Below are 26,114 nucleotides of genomic sequence, written 5' to 3'. Positions count from 1 at the left end.
TGTCAAGATGAAGAAAAGACCTCCATTTGGGTATTAAGTGCTGTGTTTAAACTTGATGTAACTCTGGGGTAGATTCAATTGTGATCCAGGGGTGGGGAACTTTTGACCTTTTTGTGTTCTATGGTTGAGCAAATGAATGTATTTTACTTATGTTTGGAAACTAATCTCCATTTGAGAAGAGGGGCTTTGTGGTGGACTTAATTAAGGTATAGCCTAGGGGTGGAGAAGTATTTGGAACAGAGACTTTGTAATTGATTGAATGATTGGAAAGTCCTGGGGTGGGGTAGGCCTTGGAGATGATTTAATCACACTTAGTAAATGCTGTATTTTGAATGATGTCATGTTTTGATCTTCTCTGTTCTGGGTTTGTTACTGAATAAAATAGAGAGCAACTATGCTGGTATTTTGAACCTGGGAAGTTGCCTTTCCTTGGCATTACATTACACCTGGGGATCAAATCTGGGCTCAGATACTTAGCACCACACCCAGAAATAACTGGCTGTGTAACCTTGAGCAAGTTACTTAACACCAATTGCTTTAAAAAAAAAGAAGTGTAATTCTAATTGGTATTTCTGCTGTTCTAGTTGGCATACATAATGGGTAACAATTGTGTATATCCATCATGGGTTATAGGTATGGGTAGGAGGGAGAGAAAATGTTTTTGTTCATTCAATTAAAAATTTAAAAGACAAAAAAAACAATCAAAGAAATCTAGAATTTTAGATTAGTACTGATCCCTACAGATCACATAGATCTGCCTCCGTTTTATAGCTATGAAAATGGAGCAATAAGATCATCAATTTTGCACTTGAATGAAACTCAGAATGTATCAACTTAAACCTCTCACTTTACTGGTAAGAAAACAAACTGAGACAATTCAGGTGGTTTTTCCACAGTAATACAGCTAAGTGTCTGAGGCAGAATGTTAATTCATCTCAGCTCCTACATGATAGCTTTATTTATTTTACCATCTAGCTGTCCCTGAAGTATTGTAGCAGCAAGCACCCTAGCATACCCATGGTGGCTGCCAACACAGGTTCTTAGATCTGCTTTTCTAAAGGAAAGCAACTCAAAATGGGTTAACAATTTTGCTTTAATCAAACATATGTCATTTACCTAGTTCAGGGAAAAAAAGGTCAGCACCCCGAACTTCAGAGAATACAGAGGTTACAAGCAGACAACAAATACAGAGAAACATATCAGCAGACAGGCTTCCAGCTATCTGAACATTACATCCATACCTAGTCAATTACCAGAGAAGGAAGCACCAACATCTAGGTTTTTCAAAGCCGGGGGGCTCAATGGCTGTCCAGAGTCTCATCTGGTCAAATCACACAAATCTTCTCAAAGTGAGCCCCAAAACAAAACCTCACATTAGGTTATATATAGCCTTCTCCTGGATCAGAGAATGTCACAGCCCTCTTGACCCACTGCCCAATCACAAAGCAACAAGGTGTGGACATTCATAAAAAACAAGCCTCCTGCTACAGGCTCCTTGTGACCATATTCAGCCTACTAGGGGGCAAAGTATATTTTCAAATCAAGGAACATTCTCAGAGTCACTTAAACCTAGCCAAGGTGCAGGTAAGATCTTCAGATTCCCATTCCCATAACAAGTATCTAGATTCCTTCCAGGCAATCCATTTAAATATAAATCAACAAGAATATATTAAGTAACTACTATTTGGAAAGCACTGTTTGTCCCTAGTGTTACAAAGACAAAAATGATTACTTGCTCAAGGTTACATATTGGTTTCTTACTACCAATATATGTTTTAAAAGGAAAGTATTGAATGCTAGACATAAGTGTAAAGATGGGACAGATAGAATGTGTTTAAAAAAAGGAATAGTCCAGTTTGGTTGTAGTGTGTTGTAGTTGAGTGGGAATACAAGGAACCTAGGATATTGGATCTCAAAGGGAGGAACATAGGAAATTGGATTGCATATGATAGAGGGCTCTGAAAACAATGTTAGGGAGTTTCAACTTTATTTAGCAAGCAGTAAGATATCATTCAAGTTTTTTGAGATAAGATGTTTTTAAGTTGTTATTTTGAGATATATGTAGCATCATGTGTAGGATAGGTATCGTAGTGATGAAGAAATGAAAGCATAGACATTAGATAAGCTATTGGAATGATGTAAGAATGAAATGAGGGCCTCCTATAGTTGGAATACAAAAGGAAAAAGAGAAGAGGAATGAGAGATTATTTAGTTATCGGATAGATAGAACTTGGTAATAGTTTCAACAGTGGACAAAGTCAAACTTAATTTATTAAGCACCTGCTATGGGCCACACATTCTGCTAAGTACAAAGGTATAAATGAAGGCCAAAAAGAAAATGTTCCTTGTTTTCAATGAACTCATAGTTGAATGAAGGAGACAATATGCAAATGAATATGTACAATAAATATGTAGAGAGGATAAATTGGAGATAATCATGAAAGGGAAAACACTAGAATTAAGGGGGATTGTGATAAGGCTTCTTGTATTAGATGGAGTTTTAGTTGGCATTTGAAGAAAGCCAGGGAAGGAAGACACTGTGATGAGGAGAGAAATTAATCCACATATAGGAGACAATCATTGAAAATGCCCAGAATTGGAAGTACAGATTATTTGTTTGAAGAACCACAAGGAGGTTGGCATCACTGACTCATAGAGTGCATAAAAGGGGAAAGGTATAAGTAAGAAGACTGTAAAGATAAGAAAGCATCAGAAGAAAGGGCTTTAAAAGTGAGAGGATTTTATATCTGATCCTGGAGGAAATAGGGAGCCCTTGGAACATATTGAGTGGGGGGTAGAGGACACAGCATGTGATATGGTCCGACCTGAGCTTTTGGAAGAAAAATTGTACAAGACAGTGGAGGATGGACTGGAATGGTATAGACCTGAGGCATGGAGACCAGTCACCAGGCTACTGTAGTAGAAAAGCATACAATGATGCAACAAGTCTACTTTCTCAGAGGAGAAAAAAGGACATAATAAGAGAGCAGAAAAAAAGGCAAACAAACCAGGAGTTAGCAACTGTTTAAATATCTGAGATGGTGTGGTGTTAATTCCTTGGTTGCAAATATGTGAGACTAAGAGCATGGTGGTCCTCTAGACATAAATAAGAAAGTAAAATGGGCGTAATGATAGCACCTATTTCCAAAGGTTGTTGTGAATATAAAATGAGATCCTATTTATAAAAAGTGATAAGCACAGCGCCTGTCACATAGTAGGTTATATACACACATACACTCATTCTCTTCTCCCTATCAACATGATCAGTACCATAGGTTCAGTTTTCTTCAGTATTTTGATAAATCTTTCCTTCTTTAAGAGTATGAAGTGCCTGTTTGCCATTGGAAAGTCTGGATATAGGGATGGATTGCACCAATTTTCTGGATGAGGACTTCAATTTAATAAAGAAAATCCCATTCCCTACAATTGAATCCTTCCATGTTTAATCATTCAATCAACAAACAATAACTAGTCATTTATTCTGTGTGCTGATTAAAAAAAAAAGATAAATATAAAAGCTCCTGCCCACAAGGAGCTTACATTCTACCTGAGGGTGGCAACATGTATATATATCTTAGAGGGGCAGTCACTAGCAATAAGGTTTAAGGCAACAGCTTTTATGAGCTAGTCCAGCACTTAGCATCTTTGCTTGCCATCATAGAGTCTTAATGGGTGCTTATTGACTGATTGATTGAAGACCCTGGAACAAAGGTTAAAAATATGGCACTATTATAAGAATTAGAAGTTTTGGGAAAAGGTGATTTGAGGATCAGAGAAAAAATAAAGAATTTAGTTTTGGATATTCTATAAAGAAAAATAAACTCTACATTTTTAAAAAATAAATGGAAGAAATGGGCAAAATAGTCTCCAGTTAAATTAAAGTTAGAAGGCTGAGCTTCACTTTAATGTACATGCATCCTTGTCAAAGTACTTTTGGGTAGCATGTTTTCAGGTTATAACTCATCAAAGATTCAAGTTAATGCAGGACATTTGTGGCAGATAATGATAAATTGTCAAATCACTCAGCTTAAATCAAGATGACACTATAGGATACATTTGGCTATTAGCATCAAGAGATGACTTTTAGACTCCAGGGATTCGCAAATCCCATTCAGTCAAGTAGAGCTATTGGTTTTTATGATATTCATAAGACTGAACTTGACTTTGTTTTTCCCTGAAAAACTGCCCCTTTCACAAGCTCAGTTTTTGGAGGTTTATTAATTATAGTAAGAATAGAAAAATTCATTTCCTTCCCATAACAATATGTAGGAAATATTTATTGTAATCAATTATTTACAAAGTCGATTTTAATTTGGAATCTAGAGAAAAGCCTCTGGTAAAGCCATGTAAGTAAGCTCAGTGCATCAAAGAAAATTCTGTGTGCAGGCTTTAAGTTTATTGGGAGGCTTGAAAAATAGCTTTAAAAATAATGTAACAAGTTAATAATAGTTTCTTAAGATATAGGATGTTAGTTCTTTGTGTATATAGTTGATCTACAACAACCAGATAAAAATAGGAGAAATTCAAGTAATCTTCTTTGGAAGTGAGATGGTGGTGGTGGTGGTACTCACTTCTTGATGAGAAATAAAGGATAGACTGCTAGACTTGCCAGCAAGAAGATATGGGTTCAAATTCTGACTCAGGCACTTACTAAATGTATTATCCTGGGAAAGTTACTCAACCAACAAATATTTATTCAGAGCCTACTATATGCCAGATACTGTGCTAAGTGCTGAAGATACAAAAAGAAGCAAGAGACAGTTCCTTCCCTCAAGGAGCTCCCTCAGCGTAATTTTCCTCATCCGTAAAATAGGGATAATAATAGCACCTACCCCCTAGGGTTGTTGTGAGGATAAAAAGAAATAATGAATAAATGAGACAATAAATAACAACAAAGTCATAAACAAATACTATCATCAGTTATTTTGGAACACCTAGTTACTAGGTTGTAGTGAGGATGAAAGAAATAATGAGTTAATGAGTCCATAAATAACAATAAAGTCATAAACAAATACTATCATCAGTTATTTTGGAACACCTAGTTACTAGGTTGCAGTGAGGATGAAAGAAATAATGAGTTAATGAGTCCATAAAGAACAATAAAGTCATAAACAAATACTATCATTAGTTATTTTTCAACATCTAGTTACTAGGTTGTAGGGAGGATAAAAGAAATAATGAATAAATTAGACGATAAATAACAATAAAGTCATAAACAAACACAATCATCAGTTATTTTGGAATACCTAGCTACTAGGTGTTCACTAGGCAGTTATAGTAGGTGGTTTCCAGGCTTCTCAGACCAAAGAACATGTCCTGGAATAATTAACCTTTTAAATTATTTTTAATTATTATTTTTTCTTAATAGCATTTATTTTTTCTAATTATATGTAAAGATAGTTTTCAATATTCACTGTTGTAAGATTTTGAGTTCCAAACTTTTTTCTCCCTCTCCCCCTCCCCAAGACAGCAAGCAATCCTATATAGGTCATTTTAAACATTTCCACATTAGTTATGTTGTGAAAGAAGCAGCAGAAATAAAGGGAAAAAACCACGAAAAAGAGAAAACAACAAAAAAAGTGAAAATAGTATGCTTTGATCTGCATTCAGGCTCCATAGTGCTTTCTCTGGATGTGGATAGCATTTTCTATGATGAGTCTTTTATAATTGTCTTAGAACATTGTATTATTGAGAAAAGCTAAGTCTATCATAACTGATCATTAGAAAATATTGCTATTACCATTTACAATGTTCTGATGGTCTTGTTCACTTCACTCAGCATCAATTCATGTGTCTTTCCAGGTTGTTCTGAAATTTCCCTGCTCATCATTTCTTCATTAAGAATGCTTGAAAGTCCTCTATTCCACTGAATGCCCATATTTTCCCCTGAAAGATGATAATCAGTTTTGCTGGGTAGGTGATTCTTGGTTTTAATCCCAGCTCCTCTGCCCTCTGGAATATCCTATTCCAGGCCGTTTGATCCCTCAGTGTAGAAGCTGCCAGATCCTGTGTTATCCTGATTGTGTTTCCACAATATTCAAATTGTTGCTTCCTGGCTGCTTATAATATTTTCACCTTGATGTGGGAATTCTGGAACCTGGCTATAATATTCCTAGGAGTTTTCTTTTTGGGATATTTTTCAGGAGGTAATCAGTGGATTCTTTCAACCTCTATTTTGCCTTCTGGTTCTAATGCATCAGTGCAATTTTCCTTGAGAATTTCTTGGAGGATGATTTATAGGTTCTTTCCCTGATCATGGCTTTCAGGTAGTCTAATAATTTTTAAATTATCTCTCCTGGATCTATTTTCCAGGTCAGTGGTTTTTCCCATGAGATATTTCACATTGCCTTCTCCTTTCATTTGTTTGGATCTGTTTAACTGCATCTTGATTTCTCATAAAGTCACTAGCTTCCCTTTGCTCCAATCTAAATCTTAGGGAATGATTCTCCTCATTGAGCTTTTGAGATTCTTTTTCCATTTGGCAAATTTGGCTTTTAAAGTCATTCCTCCCCTCATTGCCTTTTTGAGACTCTTTTGCCAATTGAGTCAGTCTGTTTTTTAAGGTATGATTTTCCTCAGTCAGGCTGTTGACTCTTTGTTCATAATTTTCTTGCATTGTTTTCATGTCTCTTCCCAATTTTTTCCTTCACTTCTCTTATCTGCTTCTTAAGGTCCTCTGTGGCCTGTAACCAGTTTGTATTTTCCTTTGAAGCTTTTGGTGTAGGAGTTCTGACTTCACTGTCTTCCTCCTGTTCCATGCTTTGCTCCTTTTTGTCCCCAAAATAGGAATCTAATGTTGGAGTCTTCTGTTTGTTTTGCCTCCTTTGTCTGGTCATGTCACCCCTCAGTCACTTGACTTTTGGGCTTTTTGCCACAAAAAGAGGAGTCTGCCACCAGACAGGGGAGTTTTCGTCCCAAACGCTGGGGTTTCTCAGCTGCTGGAGGTATTAGTTGGGTGCCCTCTCTGAGGCCTCCACACACTCTGGCAAGGTGGTCATGCACCCACCCCAGGACCTCCACCCTAGACCGCAATACAAATCCAAGCAGGATAAAGCAAGAGTGATAACCCCTCAGACTGGTTACTTGATCCCCCTACACTCTGCAGGCCAGGAGGTGAAGCTGCAATGTGGCCCCAGCATGGTGTCCCAGTGGCTTCTCGCCCTGGGGGCAAAAGCTGATGCACTACCAACTATTGGTCCCAAAGGCCATACTGCACTGACCTCTTACTTTGTCCTTCACATCTATGTGTTGATGAATTTGGAAATGATCACAGCTGCTAGTGATCTGGAGTCCCTCCAGCCAGGGCTGGTCAGGCCTGCCCTGGGGCTAAAACCTCTGGCTCACGGGGCCTGGGCTCATCTCCCAGAGCACTGTGCTGGCTGATTCCTGCAGGCTGTCCTCAGCAGGAGGTTAGCTTCTCTGTGTCATTTTGTGGGTTCTGCAGCTCCAAAGTTTGTATAGAATCCCCTTTTACATGGATTGGGGAAGGTGGAAGCCAGAGCCCCATGGAGGTCCTGCTTCTACTCTGCCATCTTGACTCCGCCCCCCATGATGTCCATTTCTTATAGCACAAGAGTATTCCATTGTATTAATATACCAAAACTTGTTCAGTCATTCCCCAGTTGATGGGTATCCCCTCAATTTTCAATTCTTTGTCACCACAAACAATTGGTATACAAATTTTTGTACATGTGTGTCCTTTCCATATTTTTATGATCTCTTTGGGATAGAGACCTAGTAGTGGTATTGCTTAATCAAAGGCTATGAACAGTTTTATAGCCCTTTGGGCATAGTTCCTAATTGTTCTCCAGAATTGTGGGATCACTTCACAATTCCACCAACAATGCATTAGTGTTCCATATTCCCACATCTCCAACATTTATCATTTTCCTGTTTTGTCATGTTGGCCAATCTGATAGGTGTGAGGTGATACTTCAGAATTGTTCTAATTTGCATTTCTCTAATCAATAGTGACTTTGAGCACTTTTTTCATATGACTATAGATAGGTTTGAATTCTTTGTCTAAAAATTGCCTGTTCATATCCTTTGATTGTTTATCAATTGGGGAATTAACCCTTTAAATTCTGAAACTTCTTTCTTGGTGCCTCACTCTTCTGACTGGTGAGTGTTTTATAATAACCCACTATAGATGGGCAGTCCTAGCTATGTTCTACCTTATACCCTGTCCATCTTTTCCTAAGTCATCTCAATATACTATTTCTTTCTTTCCTTACTACTTTACAGCTCTGGAACCATAATTAAACCAATGCTGTCATTGCTCCTGGAAAAGATGTTTTCAGTCATCTTGACTATGACTCCATTCACTGTCCTTATAACATTGGAAAGCAGAACATTCCTCTGGAGTCACCAAGCACAGGTAATTATTGTTTCCTCCTATTAGAATATAAATTCCTTAAGTATTTAGTATAGTACTTGACACATGATAAGTGGTTAATAATTTTTCCTTCCTTCCTTCCTTCTTTCCTTCCTTTCTTCCTTCCTTCCTTCCTTCCTTCCTTCCTTCCTTCCTTCCTTCCTTCCTTCCTTCCTTCCTTCCTTCCTTCCTTCCCTTCCTCCCTCCAAATTTTATAGTTGAAACTTCTGAAAACTAGAGAGATTAAATAGTCCCTCACTACTACTACTACTAAATAGTCCTTTGAAGTCCCTTACTACTACTTCATCTTGCTGTTATACTCACTTAATGATCTACATAGGGAATTAGCTCATTTTTCATTTCTAGCATTTGTCTGAGAAATCTATAATATACTTACCCCATTATGGTACTTTCCTCTCTTCTCCCATCCCCTCCTTTCCTCTCCCCTCCCCATCCTTTCCCTTCCCTCCCCTCCCCATCCTTTCCCTTCCCTCCCCTCCCCTCCCTCCTTTCTTTCTCCCCCCCTTCCCGGCCTTCCCCTTCCCTTCCCTTCCCTTCCCTTCCCTTCCCTTCCCTTCCCTTCTCTTCTCTTCTTTTCATTGATATTTATTCTCAATGAGCAGTCATGTAGCCTAGTGAATATATGGCTACCTTTTTGGTTGGGAAGACTGCAGGTCAAGCATGGATGACAGATGAAGGCCTGAATAAATAAATGGCAGGATAAAAACCTAACATGATTTCAGGCTTCAATTCAGAAACACATAGTTTCAAGAATGATTCTTTCCTGTTCTTCTATGGTCAGATCCCTTCTGGAATATTGAGATGTATTTGAGACATCAGTTTTAAGACGGACACTGATAAGATAATGTCCAGAGGAAAGAAAGCAAGAAGGTAAAGTTTCTCGAGTGCATGTCCTATGTGCATAGGTTAAAAGAATTAGAGAAGTTTATTCTGGAGACATGTAGACTGAAGGAGTGAGGAAAAAATAACAACAATTTCCAAGGAGAACAACCAAATAAAAAAAAAATCCTTCCTCCAATTTAGACTTGTTCCAAAATAGAGTGTGCTGCTTCAGAGAGATTCTTCTTATTGGAACTCTTCATACCAGATGAATACTTGAGTATGTAACAGCGCCTAATTTTAAATGTCAAAGGAGATCCCTTTGAAATCTAAAATTCTCTGATTCTGTTAATGTATTAGTATAATATTTAGTATGTTAGTATTAAAAAGTAAGTTTGTGAGGTTGTTATCTAAATATCATACATAGTACAATAATTTTGTTTGGAATATAATGTGTTGTTAAGTATATGTAATAGTAATATAACATATGTTCACAGTTATTCTTATCGATACCAACTTGGGTTATAGTATTGGAAGGGACTTTAAAGGTCATCTGGTCCAGAAGTGTAATACCTTGCTTGCTAGTAGCATTGCGACCCACAAAAATTCTATGTGTGGCATAAACCAGATTAAAATGTCATTTTAAAATGTTTAACCAAATAAATAAAAATACAATGTAACATAGATAATATAAATTTATGGTTTTCTAAATCAATTGGCCTCCCAAAGGGATTTGTTTCTCTTTGAGTTGGAGACCACTGATCCATTCAAATTTCTTCATTTTACAGAGGATAAAACTGAGACCCTGAGAGGGTAAATAATTTGTCCAGTTGACACAGGCAGTATATGGTAAAGCTGAGATTTAGATAATGTAGAGAAACTATAAATTCTCTATATTTTCTACATTCAACATTCCTTCCATTAAATCACACAACATTTTTAGTTTAAAATAATAACATGTTGGGGCGGCCAGGTAGCACAGTGAGTAAGAGCACCGGCTCCAGTGTCGGGATGACCTGGAGATCGAATCCTGGGCTCGGACACTTAGCACCCACTCAGAAACACCTGGCCTGTAACCTTGAGCAAGTTACTTAACCCCAATTGCTTAGGGGCAGCCAGGTGGCTCAGTGAGTAAGAGCACAGGCTCCAGTGTCGGGATGACCTGGAGATCGAGTCCCGGGCTCAGACACTCAGCACCACACCCAGAAATAACTGGCCGTGTAACCTTGAGCAAGTTACTTAACCCCGATTGCTTAAAAATAAATAAATAAATAAATAAATAAATAAATAAATAAATAAATAAATAAAATAATGACAGGTTTGTAGCAGTTTTAGGTTCACAATCAGTCGGTCAAGAAATGTATGAGTCATACTATGAGTCAGAAAAAGTGTTAAGTGCTATGGATGTAAAAAAAAAAAGTAAATAACCATGAAAAATAAGTTATATTGAAGATGCATTAGAGATAATTAATAGAGGCAAGGCACTATAATTAAGAAGGAAAAGGCTTCGTGTAGAAGGTAGGATTTCAGCTGGGACTTAAAGAAAATCAGGGGAACCAGGAAATAGAAATGAGGAAGGAGGATTTTCTATACAAAAAATGACTAGAACCAGGAAGTATGTTCTGGTCCTATTTAATTACTCCCAAAGATACATGGGTAGTAAGTACTAGAATCAGGATTCACACTTATATGCTATGACTAAGTTAAACACCTTTTCCATTGTACCTGTGAGGACTGATTTTCCCTAATGGTGATAGTGGAAGCTATGTGTTTGGATAGAAGACATGAATTGGATGGCTATTGTATTAGGGGAAATTCCTGAAGAGACATAGAAAGCAGTTAGTTGGGCCCAGAGTTGAATAGGAGGAAGAGAATGGATTAGAATGCATTTTGGTAATTTTGGAGCACTTTCAAAAATCCTACACTATTTCTTTTTTTATTTTTCATCTAAAAATTTTATTTAAAATATTGAACCTGAAAAATGATCAAGCTGCCATTCCTTTACGCGGCACCTGAAGAGTCAGCAACAACACTCTCTTCTTCTTCCTAGGCCAAGGGAAGGTAGAATTGAAATGCTTTCTCCCCCAGTCAATGCCAAGGATCTACTGACCCGCTGAAAACTGTGGGGAGATGTCCTGGTCCAGAATTCAGCTTTCAGGGAAGGTCCCCAAGTAGAACAGAGTTCTAGAATATGAAACCTTGGCTGCTTGGGGACAATGGAGGGTAGGGACAGATTGCTCTTCTGAAGGTCCATGATACCTTTGGGAAAGGAGGTAAGGACCCCAGCTTGAGGATCTAAGTCTTCTTAGGTTCCATGATCTGCTGGACATAATTGACAACGTTGCTGTAGAGCTGGGGGGCGGTGATAGAAAACGTCTCTTTGGAAGGCTGCCTCACTGCCACTCATCATAGCATGGTACAGTGGGAGGGTATACTTCTGTTTTCCCTGACTCTGCAGGAACACCTGGACTTTCTTGAAATCTGTCTGGTGATCATTTTTGATGATGATCTAGCTCCAGCCTAAGTGCAGCTCTGCATTTCGGGCACTTGAGATCTTGGGGTATGTCTCTCCCATTTCTTTCACATTCCCAGGAGGTAGAGGTGATTTCTGTAGGATCTTATCCAGGAAGTAGACCAGCTGGTAGGTCTTCCAGGTAGGGATATCCACAGCAGCAATAGCTCCTGGGTCTAGCTTCTCAGCAGCTCAAAGCTGGGCCAGCTCCTCAGCAGGCTTCGTAAGTGAGTCACCAGGGGAGAGATCAGGTAGGTAAGGGGGCCACCCTGGTGTGTTCAGCCATCTATCAAATTCAAAGCCTGGTATAGAATTGTAATGGGAATGCAAATTTGGAAGATCTTCCCTGCCCCTAGGCTAAAGTGCACCTGAAGCCTGGGGTGGGAGGCTTGTTTTTCAGTAGATACTTTTTGATTGGCCAGTGGGTCCAAAAGGTTGTTACACTCTCCGAGCCAGGAGAAGGCTATATAAGCCCTGATGTGTAGCTTTGTTTTGGGGGCTCACTTTGAGAAGTGTTCTGTGATTTGATATGGATTCTGGGAAGCCGTTGTCCAGAGGCCCCCCACCCCTTTGAAACCCAGATGTTGTTTGGTATGGATGTAATGGTTGGACAGTTTGGAAAGCTGTCTACTTGATCTGTTTCTGTCTTGATAATTCTGTCTGTATATTCTGAAGTGTGGGGTGCTGACCTTTTTCCCCTGAATGAGGTAAATGATACATATTTGACTGATTAAAGTAAGCTTGTTAACCCATTTTGAGTTGCTTTCCTTTATCAAAGCAGATCCAAGAACCTGTGCTGGCAGCAAACCCTGAGGACACTTGGGGTGCTTGCTGCCACAAGAATCCACTCTTCAGTTCAGGGAAATATTCCAAGTAGAATTCCAGAAAATCATCAGCCAAGATGCTTTGGAATTTAAATTCATTGACATAGGCCTTAAGGAAGTTGTCAACCTTGTCCTGGTCTCCCACCAGGTGGGCCAGGTAAGAGACAAAGCAGAACCCTTTCTCATATGAGGTTTCACTGTAGGTATCATCAGGATCAACACCTGGCTCAATCTTCACTTGGAGTTTGTTCAGGGGGTGGTCCTCTCCAGTGATGTCCATGTGCTGCCAAAGGAGTGCCCTCCCCGTGTGGTGTAAGCAGGACCAAAGAGGATAGTAGAGATTCTTCTTTGGGCATACATAGTGAAACCCTCATTCAGCCAGAACTCGCCCCAGTTGGCATTGGTGACCAGATTCCCAAACCAGCTGTGAGAGATCTCTTGGATAATAACATCTGCCAAGGAACGGTCCCCAGCCAACAGACATGGAGTAACAAAAGTCAGGCAGGGGTTCTCCATGCCCCCAAAGGGAAAAGATGGTGGCATGAAGAGCAAGTCATATCTTCCCCAAACATAGGGTCCAAAAAGTTTTTTCTCCTGTTGCCAGAAATTCTTCTATCACACCATTGTATTCTTCCTTGGCAGCTTCAATCAAGCAGGGTTCAGTCCACACGCGACTCCTGGGTCCATCTTCAGCACAAACCAGATGTCCAACAGCCAAAGCTACCAGGTAGGAGGGGATAGGCCGACACATTTGGAAGAACTTATTTGGGCCTCGTTTCTCCCATGTGGTGGCACTCATCACTGCAGTGAAGCCATCTGGCACCTCAATGAGGGCAGAATACTTGCTTTTCACTGCAGGAGTGTCAAAGCAGGGGAAGAAAGCTCGGTTAATGACAGCTTGACCCTGGGTATAGAGGAATGGCTTCTTCTTCCCTGCTGTCTGCTCTGGAGTCAGCCAGCAAACCCTGGGACCCTCGCCCACGCGGTACGTGAGAAGCAGCTGGAAGCGCTCCCCGGGGCGGCAGGGTGCGGGAAGGCCACACTCAGCGCCTGGCCGTAGTGGGCAAAGGGGCGTGTGTGGAAGGGCATGGGCTCCTCAGGAGGCTCCCCGGAGCCGGGCCACTCTCGCCGCAGCGCCGCCGCTGCAGCTCGGAGGCTCCCTCGGGCCCCAGGCAGCGCAGCTCCAGCGCCGCCGGGACGCTGAGGCCGCGGCTGCCGGGCCGGGCCCAGCGGCCCCAACTCTACCCGCAGCGTCGTCAGGTGCAGGTGCAGCAGTTCGAAGGCACGGAAGTTCGAGGCCGAGACTACGTCCAGGCCTGGGCTCAGTGCAGCGGCCGCCGCCCCCTCCCCCCGCCCCCCTCCCCCTCCCCCTCCCCCTCCCCCCTGCCGCCGCGAGGACTCCGGGGGCGGGGCTGCCGCCCAGACCACGCCCTCCAGTGACACCCCTGCCGCCAGGCCACGTCCCCAGAGGAGCGCCTACACTATTTATTGAAATAAAAAAACAAAGAAAGGAAACATCAAGATTTTCCCAGTGACAATATCTAGTTGAAAAATCGTAGAATATTATTTCCTCTGAAGAAATCTGATAGTGTGTCCTGGGTTTGGGGCGGGGCAAATTTTAAGTGACTGATGAGGTGATCAGTCTCTTCTACCTTTCCTCCAACATTTAGTATTAAATGCTCTTAAAATGAATGGTTATGTTGTATCTCAAAATTAAAAGTTGTAACTCAAAATTAAAGCATTGTCCAACTCATTTATATTAAAAAAAGAAGTTTATTAGAGGATATAATCTAGCAAACTGTGTTTTGAGATTATTGACAAGGATATTGGTATCACCTCCAATGCAAACACCTTTGATATCGCTTCCAGGTCAGTGATAAATCTTCCCATCTTCAGACCAATAATGAGCTCCCACAATGATAAAGAACAGTACAAAGGTTGGGAAACTGAAGTCTGGACTCCTTTTTTATTTACATAGAAAATTCAGTTGGTCTGACATGAAGCAGTAAGGTCTTGAGATTGATCTAAATTTGGAGAGTTGATCTGATTTATTTTGCTTTGGTTTTTGAGGGTAGGAGCATGAAGAAAATTGCTGACCTAATGAATGGTCTTTGAGGATGCTCTATTTTTAGCAAGCACCCAACAAACTAAGGAAATGGCTATTTCTCAGGGTGAATCATTTAGCTTAGAGCATAGGCAGAATTGTCTTATTGCCTAGCCTCAGAAATAGTTGCTGTTGTCTTACTGCATTTGAAGATGACTTATCTAAGCAGATCAGGCAACTTATATTTTTAGGTTTTTCACAGAACTTAGGAATGTTACAGTAAAAAAAAATAAACTTAGATCAAGTGGGCATAAAAATTGTCAGAAGATACAATAATGAAAAAAGAATTTCATAGTAATAAACTTAATGTTTTTTTTTGTTAAGTAGTGCTATTATAATGTCCAATATGGTCTCATATTTTCTTGAAATCTTTACGCGAGTATCAGACCCATTATAGAACATTTATGGAAGGATAGAGGCAAGAACAGCTCAAGATGAACTGGGTAGGTTTCTTATCTAATCTTGTTATAGCAAGATTTATGGGAGGGAATCATAGATCTATTGAACAAGAATTTAGGGTTTACACAGTAACTACTCACCTAGATCTATGGTCCCTAAAGTTTTTACTATGTTTGGATTTCTAAATGACATTAAATAAACATACTCCACCTTTATCTTTAAATATAACAAAAAAAAAATTCCAAATTGCTGAATCTTCTGATGAGAAATTTTGTAGTTATTGAAATGTTTCCAAAAGCCACATGGAGTCTAGGAGAGCAAAGCAGCTTATTAATAGGGTGGTAGAATTTGGAAGATTCACAGGTATTGGCTTCATAGAACTAGTATGGAAGTTCTTATTCTGCCCCTGTGCAACCTTGGGCAAGGCAATTAAGCTCCCTGAGTCTTGATTTTCTCACTTGTAAAATAAGGGAGTTAGACTAAGTGATCAATTGCCTCTGAATCATCATATGTCTTTAGATAAATTTATTATTTAATGATTCTACCCAAAATAGACCAGACATTCAAATTGGCCAATATCAGAAAACACAACCCACGCTATGGGAAATGTTTAAATCTGTTATGAGACTGCAGTTAAGCAGCTATCACTTATTCCTTAAATACTCTGAACAACAGCCTATCCAATAAAGTAGAATATTAGATCCCTAAGCAAACAGTGCAGTTATTTTCAGAAAAGTGCTTATAGCTTAATTCAAGTTATAAAATATATGAAAGTTCCAAAACTTTTAAAATTACCACTTTTTCATGGAATATGACCATGGTGTTAGGTATGTTTTCTGAAGTTTTAATTGGCTGTTTCTTAACTGAGACAGCGAAATAGAGGCACATTTTCCCAAATCATACAGTCTAAAATATCATGCTGCTTAGGGGGAAAATAAGCTGATTTTATTTTATTTTATGTGCTTTTTTTTTGGAGGGGGAAGGGCAGGGCAATTGGGGTTAAGTGATTTGCCCAAGGTCACGTGGCTATTAAGTGTTAAGTGTATGAAGCCAGATTTGATCTCAGGTCCTTCTGAATCCAGGGTCAGTGCTCTATTCACTATGCCACCTAGCTGCCCTGCTGATTTTATTTTTTAAAATCCAAATAATTGGAATCACCATTGCTCTACATTAATCATAGAAACTGGAAAAATTATTGGTTCTGCAATTTGGCATTGCAAAATTTGAATCCTATATAAATATCACATTATTGTTGTTGCTGTTGTTAATTTCTTGAGTATAAAGACATATGTGTATAAGTTAGGAGAGCAGCTAGGTGGTAAAGTAAATATAGTGCCTGGCCTGGAGTCGGAAAAAACTCATCTTTGTGAGTTCAAATCTGTCTTTAGACATTTACCAGCTGGGTTATCTTGCTCAAGTCCCTTAACCCTGTTTACCTCAGTTTCCTCATATGTAAAATGAACTGGAAAGCCACTCAAATATCCTTATCAAGAAAACCCCAAATGGGGTCATAAAATATCAGACATGACTGAAATGACTCCACAACAAAAAAATAGGTTAGGATCAAATTCTTGTCATGTGGAACTTTAAAAGTAGCTAACTTGCTCCCAAAACTTTTCCTGTTCCCACCCTTCAGGTATAGTTAAATAAGTTCCTTGGTAATAATAGAAGAGTGTCCAGTTTGGAGGGGCCAGAATTCTTGAAGATTATGAAAGCAAAGTCTCATTCCTTGAAAGTCCTATTAAACCAGAAAAGGCTTTGAGTGTATGTGCGGCAATGAACTGCATGTCTGTTTTTCAAGGATAGCCTATTTAATATGGAAAAAAATTATCAGCAGAGATCACCATATGATGAAATTTTTGGATACACTTTATAGATTTGGTCTAATATAATATGGAAAAGCTGCAATATGTGTCAAGTGCGGAGATTTATACATAAGTATATATGTATGTATGTGTATATATGTATATAATTAAATTATGGCTCTTCAACAACTCATTCATTACACACACCTATATATATATATGTATATACACACACATATATATATATACACATATATATATATATATATATATATAGGTGTGTGTAATGAATGAGTTGTTGAAGAGCCATAATTTTTTTTTTTCAAACAATCGGGGTTAAGTAACTTGCTCAAGGTTACACGGCCAGGTGTTTCTGGGTGGGTGCTAAGTGTCTGAGCCCGGGATTTGATCTCCAGGTCTTCTCAACACTGGAGCCGGTGCTCTTACTCGTTGTGCTACCTGGCCGCCCCTGAAGAGCCATAATTTAGTTTTTGGCTAATTTAATTATATTTGGCAATAATAAATTATATATAAAAACAAATTATATATATAATTATATATAAAAATAAAAAATAAATAATAAATTAAAAAAATTAATAAATAATTTGGCATAATTTAATTATATTTATATATATATATAGGCCCAAAGAGGTTAAATCAGCATTGCTGGAGAAAATATGCATCTGGATGAAATGACAGATCTTTGAATTATTGAAAAAGAAACTCAATTCAAATGGCACCTATATGGATTATCTGAATCTCTAGTCCCCTTTTATTAACATGCATAATCGAGAATTGAGTGTTTAAAAGAAATTACTGGGATTTGCTTTTGAAGATTACACTGCTGAAAATGTTACCTATCCAAGTGGGACAGATATAGCTAGTAGTGTTCTACCTTCAGACAATTATCTTTTCAAAAACAATTTTTTGTTGATGAAAAAACATCAATTATTTTTTATTAACTACCATTCCTTCATATTGAACCCTCCTTTATAACAAAGAAAAAGTCAGTCAAAGCTGACAAATCATTTGCAGTATTAACACATATGACATTCTATTCTAGTAAGCCCTCACCTCTACTGAGAGTAAAGAGTTTATTTCATCATTGATAATCAAGCTGTTCGTTGCTCATTGCAACTCATCTCAGTTCAACCTCATTTTAGGGCTGTTTCTTTTTACAATAGTTTAGTCCTTAAGCATATTATGTTTCCTGTTTCTACTTATTCCATTCTGCATTAGTTCATATGTCTTCCTATAGTTTCCTATTTATTCATCGCTATTTTTACAGCATAATATCGTTTCATTGCATCTACATCCTACAATTTGTTTAGTCATTTTCCCGGTTAATGCACGCCACATTGTTTCTGGGCTTTTTTTCTCTCGAACACACACAAAAACAGTTGATCGCATTCTGTTTTAGATCGTGAGCTCCTCAAGGTCAGTGGCTACTTTTTACCTTTCTTTGAATCCTCAGAGCTTAGCATGGCACTTGGCACATAATGGGCATTTCATAAATGCAAGTCATGACTGACTTTTAAAATATCTTTTCACATATGTTGACAAGCAGTGTCATGAAGTCACTAGAGAACTAACTTCCCAGCCAAGAAAATCAAGTTTCACCTTTGAGATATACTTGCTATATATCTCTGGCCAAATCACTTAACCTCTAAATATTCTAGGCCAGTAGGGTCAAACTTAATAGAAATTAATCCTTGTAAGCTGTCTATTGTTATAGAAAATTAAAAAAAATAACATTCTCTTTGTTTTGTTACATTTTACTTATTTAGTTAACAATTTCTCAATTTCGTTGCAATCTGGTTCTAGACACACTTATGAATGCCACTGGCCACATTACCAGCAGGGAGCTTAAAACCTCTGTTCTAGGAAACTCTTTAAGACTATAAATTAAAAAGAAGTTGCTGACTCATATTGAAACAGGAAACTTCCTCACCTGTATGTTCCCTATGTGAATGAACTCACTGGTCCCGTGCCAATACATTTGAGATCTTCATTTTCTTAGTGGTTTTACTAAATATGCCAAGCCTCTCGTTTCATAGAGTTCTGCTGTTTTGCTCTTCTGGCCATGCAGGTTTGGCACTAGATTAACACGTTCTTAGTACCTTAGAATTGGAAGGGACCTCAGAGATCATTCAGGTCAATGCCCTCATTTTACAGATGATTGAGAGGGAAAGGTCATGGCAAGAATTAATGTTACTGTTTGCTACATCGGTCATCTATCTGCTGTTGTGTCCCAGCACACCATAGTTATTCAATAGTGTGTGAAGTGCCCCTTTAATGAAAATGAGCTTTCAATTTGCCTCCTTCTCAGAAAAGGCAATTATAGAGAAGAGAATCAGCACTGCCTCAGTCCCAGCCATACATAACATACTCAGTAATCTGTCCCTTGCCATGAGATTTATCTCATTCCTCTGAAAATCTAGTCACCCACATAATTTAACAGAACTTTAGTATCAATGAGGGGAGATCATAGGGAAGAAGGAAAGGGAGGGGAGAGAAGAGAGAAAAGGAGCAGAGGAGAGAAGAAATTAAAATAAGGGAAGGTAAAGAAGGGGAAGAGGGGCATAAGGATATACACAGCACTTAGCACAGTGCATAGTATGGTAGGCACTTACTAAAGGCTTGTTGACTTGATTTGGCATACGTACAAATGGACAAAAAAAAAAACCCAAAAGAAGACATGATGTTGAAGTAAATAAATTTATTCCAAAGTCAATCAACATATTTTCTTGGTGATTTTTTTTTTAGTGAAGATTTGAAGTGAAAATGGTTACAATTATGTCATAGAGTGGGTAACATTGCTTTCTTGAATTCTCTAATGCTTCTTGACATTGGTTAACTTAAGAAGGTGATTCCCTTTCCTTGGGTCAAAAATAATCCTGCATTCTATGCCATTTCAAAATGAGCCTGACTTTCACATACCAAAGGAAGCTTGTTAGGCCCTTTAGAAGGTATCTGAATATAAAAATTGTTTCCATTCTTCATTATATTTTTGGTTCAGAGTGATTATTATTTTGTTAGACTTTTACCTCCTTCCTTTTCAACTGCCATAATGTCAGGTTCTAGTCATGCTTTCTCTTTGCTAACTTTCGTAACTCATTTTTGACAGATGATGGAGAAAGATCAATATTGTTGTGAATTAAGCACTACAGTAGCTTACAGCTCTAAAAATATATGTAGCCAGCTTAGAAACACCTTTACCATAGAAATCTAACTTTTCACTTCAATCTGTAGTTCAAATAGGCCATGCTACAATTTGCTTCTCAAAGAGATCATGTTGTTCAATACTTTTTTGATTCCAATAATAAGAGATAGCATTTGCATAGCACTTCAAACTTTAAAGTTTAAAAAAGCTCTTTAAATACCTCATCACAGTTGGACCACAAAACAATCCTGTAAGGTAAGTGTACCTCTTTATTATATATGTTTTCCCCATTTTAGAGATGAAGAAACTGAGGCTGAGAGATAGGGGAGCCATAGACTTGGTGCAATGAACTTGGAGTCAGAGTACCTGGGTATGAATCTTAAGAAAATTGTGTTTCCTGTGAATGTAGGCAAATAATTTAAACTCTCTAGGGCTCAATTTCCTCATTTGTAAACAGGAATTTTGAAGTAACCGCTGAGGTTGCTAAATCTATTTCTAAATCTAGAACCCTGTAACCCTGAATGTGGTCCCACAGCTTATTAAGTATCAGAAGTATCTTCAAACCCAGACTTTCTTCATCTTAGAAACAGTATTCAATCTACTTTATCACACTGTTTTGGGCAATTATAGTAAAAACTGAATTAAGGTGATGAATTCATATCTTTATTTTCAGTTGCACTATGGAAATTGAACAATAACCATTTATGAAAAGACAAATCATTTTCAAAGCAAAAATAAAGTAGGTTCTGTTCCATTACCCCCAAACTCATTTACGTTTCATATAAGAACTTGGTACCTCTTGGAATAGGCAGAGCATGCTCTGCCTATTCCAAGAGGTACCAAGTTCAAGGCAAAAAGGGAAAAGATTCCACAAGAAAGCAAGACATAATGTTATTGATATCTTAATCACTTCCTTAATTAAGAATCAGTTGTCAAAAATGACATTTTCTATCCATACCCAACCCCCAAGATTATCAAATACCATGTTAAAAATTAGACACCTTTAATTCTAGAAGCCTCTACTTTTATTTCTATGTAATTAACAAAATTACAATGTAATCTAAACTTTTACTGGTCATTGGATATGGAAGATTTGTTTGATTTTCATCTAAGGTTCATAAAAAAGGAGATTCTCTCTGGAAGCATATAAATTAAAAGCCTTCAGAATTGTTCTATGACATGTAAAGCCAAACACAAGCAGCTTTCCAGAGGACTGCTGCTGTGAACAGCTTTCAAAGTTCTGATTACATGCAATAGTGAACTCTCTATTCAATAACAAATCAGAGCAAAAGATTTACAGAAAATGAAGGTACAGCATTCATAATGTTAAAACTTATCACAGAAAATCAAAATACAACATTTATCATGTCACAACTCAACAATGTATCATTAAAATGGGCACATAATTTTCACCAAAGTGGTCACATAGTTTTAAACAAAGTACATTCATTTAGTCAATCACAAAATCCTCCATTTTGTACTTCAATTTAATTTGTGCTTCAATCATGAAGTACAAAAGTGAAAGTTCTCCACCCCTAGGTCACAGTAAATCATAATTTTCTCAGTCAGTACACAATATCCAAGTAAAGTCTTCTCTCAGCTTGATTCATGGCTGGCTCTCAGCTTCCATGGTTCCTCTTCCATGGTCCCAGCGCCAACTGTCACCTGGATTCAAAGGAAGGCATCTCCTAGTTCCTTGTCCAGCTCCTTGTCCACTTCACCATCCAGTTCCTGTTCCATATTTAAGCTCACAGTGTCCAGTCCACCTCAAGTCCTTCACAGTTTCTGTTTCTGGGAAGACAAAGCTTAACAGAGCCACAATAATATTCATACACATTGGTGGCACCATCATTAATTCACTATCTGCCTGTGAAATCAACTCAGTCCACCACAAGGTCTGAGAACTCAACACAAATCATCAACATAGAAATCAACACAGACCCACAAACAAGGTCCAAGAGGTCATCACAAATCATTAGTAAAGTCTCAGGATCTTCAAAACCCTCCTCCAGGACTTCTGTACACATACAACCAGAAAATCCTCTTTCAGGGCTTCCAGTAAGGTCCCAGGGCTTCTGTACAAAGTATCACAAACAAACATCAACACAGACAGAGCAAACAAATAAGAGTGCCATAAACTACAAGTTTTCTCCTTTTTGACTCTGCCACCACAAGAGTCCTCTTCTCAGTTTTGCTGTCTCTAGCCTGGAAATTCTCTTTATATATGGTCATTAGTTCCTCCCCTTCCTTTTGCAGGAGTCCATGAATTCTAGGGTTCACAGATTATGGGGTTCACATGTTCTGTTTCTTAAAAGACTTGATTCAAGGTTCAAAAGAAACTTGAACTGAAACAAGGTGTTAATTCAATAGCTGAAACAAGGTGTGAACTACTTCTGTGATTGCCATTACATAAGGTCTAAGTGGAAAATTATTAAGAAAGTCCTTGGGGATGTGACATTTTATTTTTTATTTCAAAGGTTATGTAGGGCATCGATAGGAAGCAGGGGAGAAGGAGCACATGTCAGAGATAGGGAACAGCATGAGCAAAGTGTTGGAGAGATGGAACTAAGTACCATATGGAGTTTGTCTGAGTGTAGAGTCTTAGGATGCAGTAACAAAGTTCAATGTTTTCATTGCTACAGTGGTATCATTAGAGCTCAGATCATAGATCTAGAATGAGAAGAACCTTTAAAGCCCTATCACTTTATAAATGAGAACTAATCAAATTCAAATTGTTAAATGATATCCTTTTTCCCCTAAATTTTATTTTAGACTCAAATGCCAGAGCACAAATAGAGAATAGAAACAAAAACATATCATAATCTTAAATACTGGAACTTAAATACAAAGTTAGAAATAATAAAAGCATGTCATGTGCACAGCAGAATGTGAGAGAATTCAAAATATGACAACAAATTTTCATTTTAAAAAAGCCTATATGATAAATAATATTAATGTTGAGAATTATCCATCTTTTCCTTGTTTCTTTGTGACTTTTGTTGTCTGCTGTGCACTTTTTCACCAGAAGGCCATAATAAAGTTTGGATATGTTTCCCTATAACTATAAACATATACATACCTTCTCCCACTCTCACCCACACCAGAAGGCTACAATAAAATTTAGATATGTTTCTCTATAGCTATAAACATATACATACCCTCCCCCACTCCCATACCCCCAGGAAGCTGCAATAAAGTTTAGATTTGTTTCTCCATAGCTATAGATATATACATATACATATATAGACATATACATTCCCAAATCTATTTTACTACTGAAAAAACAAAACAAAACAGGAGTAAATGCCTTCTTCAAGGACACAGAGTTATTAAATTGACATCAGAATTTGAAGCAAGGTACTCAGATGACATATCCAGTGTTTTTGTTTTTTCTTTGAATTGTTACCTTGGTTTTTTTTTAGCATATCAAGATAACCATTTTTCATTATGTTGCACACGAGATTCTTATTTACCTTTGGGTTAGACTGGAAGATTTCTGAGATCCTTTTGAATTCTGAAATAAACTGATTCTGTGACAGATAACAAACCAATTTTTATAGGTTAGGGAAAGTGAAGAATAAGAGGCAATTCCAACTTTTCCAACATGGGAGACTGAGTGAATGATGATTCCACTAAAAGAAATAGAGAAGTCAGAATTAAGAGATGTTTTCATGATCCTTTTATAAATTTACTTTGTGATATGCTGGGGTATTGAGGTATGTAGGAAAGAAGATAGCAGAGAGTGTGATTAGAATATCTTGTCCCTGCAAAAAAGTAAGAGACAAAGTCATCTGCTGAAAGAGAGGGGGATGGGTGCAGGATGAGAAAAGTGTGTTTTGAATAATGGCTATGGGGGCAATGACAGAACGTGGAACAAAGATGAAATGTATGGGTTGCTGTTCTGTAGTTGTTGTTATGTAGCATTAATTTATAGTGGACCTAGTCAGCATAGTTTTCTAGCTTCCTCTAGGTGATTTGAAAACAGAATTTGTCATGTCTCAGTTCCTCACACTAGCTTCCTGGCTGACAAACTAAATATGATGAATATTACTTTCCTGTGACACTTCAACAAGGAGAGAGAAAAATAACATCTGGTAATGAGTCTCTATTCATGGATCATGACCCTCTGAATGATCTCATTAAAAGTAACTTCATGAATATTAGAAAGTCGGAGACAAGAATTTTTCAGTCGATGTTTAGCAATTATGACACTACATAAGAAAAGTGATAGTTATTTTTAATCCATTATTGCTATTTTGAACTTTATGAGTAAATTTCCCCCACTTTGAAAGGTGGCAAATCCACTTATTCACCTCATATTCCCATTTCTTAAAGGATAGTTATTAACCAAATGAGATACCAAAAGAATTCTGCAGTATAGATAGACATGTCTCCTTACTGAGGTCCTTACCCATTGACTCCAGGCCTCAAATCTTGTTGTATTTTTCTGTCATCTTGGGCCTAGAAATGTTTCCCAGATTTTTAGAAATGTTCCCTTTTACGAGACTGTAAGGCTTGTCTGCATCTTTTTTTTTTTAACTTAAAAATTCTATATAGAAAATGGGCCTCTGTGGTCATTTGAAGATATTCCCTATCTTCAGCATCTAAGAAATGAAGAGATCAATGTAATCCTACACATCATGACATTTTGAGTTCATAAATCAGTAAAGGTAAATTATTGGCTTCTAAATGCTTTTCTAGGCCAATGGAGTCTTAGTAATTTCTTATTTTATAGTTTTTTCTTTATTTAGCAAATTTTATACCAACTTTTTTTGACTTTTTACTCATAATATAAACTATACCTGCCTGCCAAGGAGATGGATTTTACATGTTGTCATTTTAACTGTTTTGTTCATTAAAGATTTTTCTTGACCACATGATTAGAAAACAAGTTGATATGGCCAACAAGATGTTAAAGGAGATATTTTTTTTTCAGAGAGAGAGAGAGAAAGAGAGACAAAGACAGAGAGAGACAGAGAGAGAGTGCAGATATATAGCAATTACATTTGAATCCACAAGTTATATTTTAAAGAGGGAACTCCAAAAAAAGTAAAATTTCTTTGAATTAACAATAGAAAGTTCTAATCCTCAGAGAGATCACTCAACATCCCATCATGCACCAGTCATAATGCCCCTAGAAGGGATGCACCAAAAGATCCATCAGCCTATGTCTTAGGTTGATATTGGGATCATCTCGTGCAGCAGGAATTTTGAAGACATATGCCATTCTCTACCATAATTCAGAAAAAAAGCAGAAGCTAATTCTACCTAGCTGTGTTGGAATTGGGGTATTTTGAATTTTTTGTGGGACAGACCCTACAGTAGAGAATCCCAGAACTTCAATTCTATTGATGAAGGGCTGCAACAATGATTACTATGTTCTCTCATTAAGATACAATACAGTAGGAGAGGAGAAAACAAGTGGTAGAAGAGGGAGGAATAGTATCTGGAGGAATGAAAAAGGAATTCTTAAACCAAAATTTGTTTTCATTGAATAGCACTAACCATGGAGGAAAAAGTGTATACCTGAGATGAGAGATAGAGACTTTATTATATGTTTAATTCAAGGGGGAAGGATAGACATATTGGTAAATTAGAAGATTGTATTCTCTGGGAGTGTCCAGACTCCATGAGTAATATCTGGTCTTGGAAGAAAGGAAATTTGAGGTCTTAGGACCAGTTGGCACCCAGAAGTTGTTTTTTTTGGGGGGGAGTAGGCAGGTATGAACCCAGAGATTAAATAGTGTGATTGATGGGGAGATGAATGATCATGTATAGGGCAAAGGGCATAATCAAATTACATAATTTAGGACATGGAGTAATTTCCATTGTTTCCATTCAAATTAATTCCACCATGAATTAATATTTATGGCTGAGGCACAACAGAAAAGAAATAACAACAGGGCAAGATAATAAAGAGAAGGATATAGATATTAATTGTCTTAATCTGCAAACTTCAGAGTTTTAGGAGCACAAAGAAATTAAAGAAAGAATAAATGAAAATATAGGCCTTTATTCAGATATTAAGCATGTAGAATTGACCGGAAGAAAATTAGAAATGAGAACAAAGAAAACAAATTCCCCATGGTAAAG

At 37.8% G+C, this 26,114-nt stretch overlaps 1 pseudogene; it reads right to left on the bottom strand.

The window, feature by feature from the left end:
• The window catches only part of LOC138148898 (aminopeptidase B pseudogene), a 34,495-nt pseudogene that overhangs the window by 2,711 nt on the left and 5,670 nt on the right, over positions 1 to 26,114 (bottom strand).

Source organism: Petaurus breviceps, unplaced genomic scaffold (assembly GCF_028583685.1).
Source record: "Petaurus breviceps papuanus isolate PSGF00001 unplaced genomic scaffold, PetGlider_PUasm1.0 90842, whole genome shotgun sequence".
NCBI classification, from domain to species: Eukaryota; Metazoa; Chordata; class Mammalia; order Diprotodontia; family Petauridae; genus Petaurus; species Petaurus breviceps.
This window is presented reverse-complemented; position numbering and strand designations above follow the sequence as displayed.